The sequence below is a fragment of the Phyllostomus discolor genome, chromosome 1 (assembly GCF_004126475.2).
Source record: "Phyllostomus discolor isolate MPI-MPIP mPhyDis1 chromosome 1, mPhyDis1.pri.v3, whole genome shotgun sequence".
NCBI classification, from domain to species: Eukaryota; Metazoa; Chordata; class Mammalia; order Chiroptera; family Phyllostomidae; genus Phyllostomus; species Phyllostomus discolor.
The window spans coordinates 94,389,471-94,395,424 of NC_040903.2; the positions used below are offsets into that span (position 1 = coordinate 94,389,471).

At 38.1% G+C, this 5,954-nt stretch overlaps 1 pseudogene; it reads right to left on the reverse strand.

Annotated features, from left to right (window-relative positions):
- Nucleotides 1-4,200: 4,200 nt before the first annotated feature.
- Nucleotides 4,201-4,898, reverse strand: LOC114493206 (annotated as a pseudogene).
- Between the last annotated feature and the right edge of the window lie 1,056 nt (nt 4,899-5,954).

Genomic DNA, 5,954 nt, shown 5'->3' on the forward strand with positions numbered 1-5,954 from the left:
TATGTATTAACTGATTTAACCTTAAGAACAGCCTTTTGAGAAAAGTACTTGACCGACAGGGAAACATACTTGGCCGACAGCAGGACTAAATATCCCACTGCTGGTGTCAGAGCGAGCAAGTGGCAAGAGACCTGCAACCAGGCAGGTGCTCTAGATTTCATGCCTTTATCGGCTCTACCGAAACAGCTTTTGACAGTTTAAAAACATGTGCAAAGAAAAATTTATCAGATCACCAGCTATGGAAAGAGGCATAACCCATTGTCATAAGAAACAGCTGATACTGGAATGAAATGATGAAGAAAGACATAGCTTGGTCAGAATCCAGTCCTGGACTTTCCAGAAACCATAATGGTGGGTTCACAAAAATCTGAGAATTCCTACAAAAACTTCCAAATACGGAGAAAAGGAAATTTAGTTGGATTTATTATCAAATTCCTCTTCTAACTGAGAAACAGTGGGAAAGGGAAGAAGGGAAAATTGGGTGAAACAGAAAGTCATCCAAAGCCCAAGAGATCTCCTCAGTATGAATGGGATCGAATCCTCAATAGCTGGAGTGAACTCTTGTACAGGATATGGAAGAAACTCTCGGGAAAATGCAGAAACCCTGGTCCTTGAACACAGCCTGCCACTACTCTGTGCTCCAGCACTCCTTCCAGGTACAGCAGAAAGGGTAAGAACATGCAGAATCTGAAGCTGTTGGTGGGAAGCAAGCAAACAAGCAAACAAACAACAATAACAACAACAACAAAAACCCTTTAGATATTATGGAAAGAGTCCAGAAATCACTTATACATGATCAGAGCAGGTAGGGTGGAGAGGGTCACTCCGGCATGAACAACACAAAAAGGAACAGCACAGCAACTCTGCAATGTGCAAACATTAAAATGACAAGAACCCACCAACAAAATGAAGCAAAAGAATTGGAACAAATCATCCAAAAGACAAAACAAAATCCACAAACAAAAACTCAAGCTAGAAAATTCAAAACATAGAAGGAGGTTCCTCTTAAGTATATTGCACTGTTCATCTTAATAAGAATACCAAACCAATTTTAAAAGAGCTTAAAGATGTGACACTTTGTCATACAAAAAAAAATGAGATAAAAAGAAATATTACAGTCAAAATGAAACAAAGTTAATAACTTGGGAAAACAAAGTCAATTCCAAAATAAGGAGAGCTGACTTCTCTGAAGGAAAGAGTGTATGAATAGAATAGAAGACACATTTAGAGATAACAGAAGAAAGTTTACCTGAAGTGAAGGAAAAATGATATTGGCAGGATACAGACTGTATTTCAGGAAAATTTGATGCAGAAATCTTAAGCCCCCCTGCCACACACAAACACAAGTTATTGAACTTCAGTTTGCAGAACAAGAAGAAGAAAAAAGAAAAGAAAAAAATTCTACTTGGAAAGAAACATCAGTCTAGACTTTCAATCTATTTTAGAGCAAAGTTTGACTCTAGAAGTCAATGAAACAATGTTTGCCAAGTTCTGAGGAAAGGAAAAGCATGGCCCATAGTTATTATCCCCAGCCAAGATGTTAAAATATAAATGCAACAGGCAGAATTCTCAGTTATCTGAGAAAGGGGCATAAGCTCCCCTGTCTTGGTCTTTGACAGATGATTGGCTAAAGAAGCTTTGGTACATATATACAATGGAACACTAGCTATAAGAAAAGATGAAATACATTTGTGGCCCGGGCTGGCGTAGCTCAGTGGATTGAGCGCAGGCTGCGAACCAAAGCATCGCAGGTTCAATTCCCAGTCAGGGGACACGCCTGGGTTGCAGGCCATGGCCCCCAGCAACCGCACATTGACGTTTCTCTCTCTCTCTCTTTCTCCCTCCCTTCCCTCTCTAAAAATAAATAAATAAAATCTTAAAAAAAAAAAGAAATACATTTGTGACAACATGGATGAACTTGAGACTATCATGCTGAGTGAAATAAGGCAATCATATGTGGGATATAAAACTGAAAGCAACAAGCAAACAAATAAGACAGACACCAATAGACACAGACAATGGTATGGTGATTACCAGAAGGGAAGAGAGAAGCAGAGAGGGGCTCAAGTGTATGGTGACAGAGAAAGACTAGACTTGGGGTGGTGGGTCCCCAGTGCAACATGCAGGTGATTATAGAATTGAACACTTGAAACCTTTATAATTTTATTAACCAAGATACAATAAAACTCAAGCCAGAAAAATAAATTTAACAATTTTAATAAAAAATTAAAAAGCAACATAAGAATATAGTCCCATGAGTCCTTCTGAAAACAATTACTTGACAATAAATCCAGCTACTAAGAATTGACTCAAAATACTAAATGTACAAAAAGGATATTCTGTTGAGTGGTAGTAACACTAAGTAAATCTAAGCATAGAAGTAAGTAATAAAAACAGGCATGTGTTCTACAGAATAGAACGATAACATTATAAGCTTAGGCAATATAAAAACAATAATATAACAAAAAATCAGGATGTGAAAGAGAGAAAATGAGGTATTATGAGGGCTCTCATGTTCTAGCTTTTATAACCAAGGATGAATTCCTACTGTTTAAAATAATTTTTTTAAAATCATGACAATACCAACTTTAAGAGTTATTCATAGTTATTTTTAAGCCTTAGCATAATTTTTGAGAAAATAATACCTTTTGAGGTATATGTGTATGTATACCATTCATGTGTATGTATTAAACTATTTATTCTTTTCCATTTTAGCTTTCCTTTTTCTCAAGTAAAATTAACTAATGCTTTTATATTAAAAGCAGCATCTACAGTATGATTCCAGTTTTATAAAGGAATGTTTATGTATCTACAAAGGTCGAAAAATACTACGATTGATGTTCACCTAATGTTAATGATGGTCATTTCTGGGTGTGGACTTTGGCTTTTTTTCTTTCTTTTTTTGTATTTTTGTTCATTTTCTGGATTGTTTATAACAATATATACCTTTTTAAAAAAACAGAAGAGTGATTAAGTTGAAGGGATAAAAATAGAAATGAATGAATGAAGGAAGTATGTTAAGATTGGTTAGAACTGAGCGCTAGAAATGTGAAACAACATATTCTTCTTTGTGTGCATTCATCTTTCTTAAACTTCCAATGAAAGTAAACAAAAAAGGGGGGAGAGGCAAGTATAACTGTAGGTAGGACTGAAGTTTCTCACATAGACACAAAATCAAAGGACTATGTGTAAAATTTACTGGATTGAATTTAACTGGTTATTTTTAGGGTGTCAGGGATTAAAGCCATAATTCAATCCCTATGTCCTATGTCTTGTGCATTGTCACTAACCCCCAGAACATGAGTGCCTGCTTCTGCCACCACCTCCCACCACCACCCCCCCGTGCCCACTTCCCAAGAAAGGACTGAGAGCTTTGTCTCCACAGAATCCTTCCCTTCAAGGTACTTGGAGTGACATAAGCCAGGAAACCCTCGATTCCTTTGCTGTTTTCTCTGAGTCAATAGAACAATGCAAACTGGCAAGAACATGTTTTATTTATTATATTATAAATAAAATCAAACACATACATAAACCAAAAAAACAAAGAAAGTTAAGATTCATCAGCATTTTTCCTTTCCCAGCTTGACCTGAGTTAAGAGTCACAAAATTATGTTGAGAAGACTGCATTTTTTCCTCTATTCTCCCTTCCTGGAGATTTGTAAGAAGCACCTCACCACTCACTGCTTCTTGTGAAAAGCCATTGTGAAAATGATTGTTTTTATATCTTTTGAAAAACTCCTGAAAAAAAAAAAACTCAGCAGGCAGAGCAATTACCCTAAAGCGAATGGTTAATACATAGTAGAGGGTTGCAATGTCAGGATATACGCTGAATGACATGCTTCTGACTTCCTAATATTTACTTCTTCGTGACTGTTCATTATGTGTCCTCTGATACCCCTGCAGTACCCACAGAGGTTGTATCGTGGTGCTATGGTAACACTCAAACAGACAACAAAGACAGGATAACAATAGGACTGACTTATTTCTTGTTTTCATTTTTTGTTTGTTTTTTGAGTCAATGCATTTTATTTTTAGACAACCTACATGACATGTTTTTTTCTTAAAAACGATGCCTCCAATTCAAATAAATTAAGGTCAAAATAATGAACAGCTCAAGATAACATCAGTCCTGCTTGTCCTAGCCCTGGTGTGTGGAAGGAAAGCAGCAGCCAGTTATACTGTCAGGTGGTTGATCCAAATTCCAGATTCTTAACACTTTTCTATTTCGAAACCATCTTTAAGGAGAATCATACATGGTATCACACCATTCTCACCGTGGTCCTGCAGAGCAACCATGCCATCTGGATTCATGTTTCTACCAATCAGGAACTGGTAGTTTTTGTGTGTTGGAGCATGGTTGCATGCTCAAAAATGTTGCCGGTTCCACTTGGGTTAGTGCACATACCTAGGTTGCGGGTTCCGTCCCAAGTTGGTGGCTGATAGCCTAAGGAAAGTCAAGAGATCAATGTGTCTTCTCTCCCACAGATGTCTATAACTTCTCTCTCTCTCCCCGCACCCCCATCAGGTCCCTTCCCCTTTTCTCTCTTTCTAAAATCAATGGAAACATGTTTGGGTAAGGATTTAAAAAAAAAACTGGCAGTTTTGAAATTAGCGAGGATGTGCTTGATTTGTTCTGTAGCCCTGTCATAAAAGAGTTCAGTGTCCTTTTGATTTCACATCAGCTGGTTTCCTGCCAGTGACAATTCATGACAATATCAACACCAGTGATGACTGTGCTTTTAGTGCCTTCGCCCTTTGGGCCTTCAGGGAGGCATTTCCACCAATGACAGAGTCGTACCAACCCTTTTCCCCTCCACCTCCAGGCACAGCCTGTCTGCCATCTCCCAGGTCCTGTAGATGTTGGAGAACATCGCGCCATGGCTGATGTGGTCCCAGTAGATGACACTGATGGCTGCTGGAAGGAGATGACCGTGGTGCTGGCTTAGCCAGAGACAGGAGGGATTGGGCAGAAAAACTGGTTGTGAAGATAAAAACAATTTATTTTCTGGTGAAAATACTTTTGCTCACTAAAAATTAGTAATCAGGTGGCATGGTATTCTTTGACACTAAATATTTGGCAATTATAGATGAACAATTGGTACTGCAATAATTGGAGAGTTGAACTTGAATAAAAACCCTCAATTTTATTTTCTAACTGTATGTCCTTCATACAACTGTACTCAGTATCTCTTTTATGGAATTTACTCTTCACTGCCTGAGAATAGAAATAACCATCCTAAACACATGAAGAGAAACTAAATTGTATCTCAAGGATACACATTATGTGACTCGATAGAGTCCCTCTAAAGAATAGAACTGAGATCAAATGAGACTGAAGTATGCTAACGACCCCCTTTGCTCATGTAGGAGTGGAAAAGATGAGAAATAAATAGAATTCTACTCATTCATTTAATGAATATATATTGAGTACAAGTGCGCCTTGAGGGGTTTTTTCTCCTTTTCTAATAACAGCACCTACATGTTCCTTTGAGGGGAAAACTGCTTCCCCCTTCCCACTCACAGTCCACTTGGTTCCGTTCATGTAATTTCCTTTCCTGGCACACGACCCAGGACTGGTCCATTAGTATTTTCTAGCCCTTTGGCCATAATGATTGGTTCAAGGATGGCGCAGACCCAAAGACAGACTCAATGCTTGACTTTTACAGGAAATATTGGCAAAGAGAATTTTCCACTGGACTGGCTAGGTTGAAAAGAAAATGTGAATCTAAGAATACCAACAGTCATTTTTCTACCTCAATTTCATTCAGTTGGTGGCTGAGATCCCTTGAAAAAGGCTTAGCAATCATGATTGGCATTTCAGGTAGTAGTTGTCGACCTTGGCTGCATATTGGAATCACCTGGGAAACATAAACGACTCTGAAGCCTGAACCACAGCCCAGAACAATTTCATCAGGATCCCTGGAGGTAAGACTCAGGAATCAGTATTTTTTAAA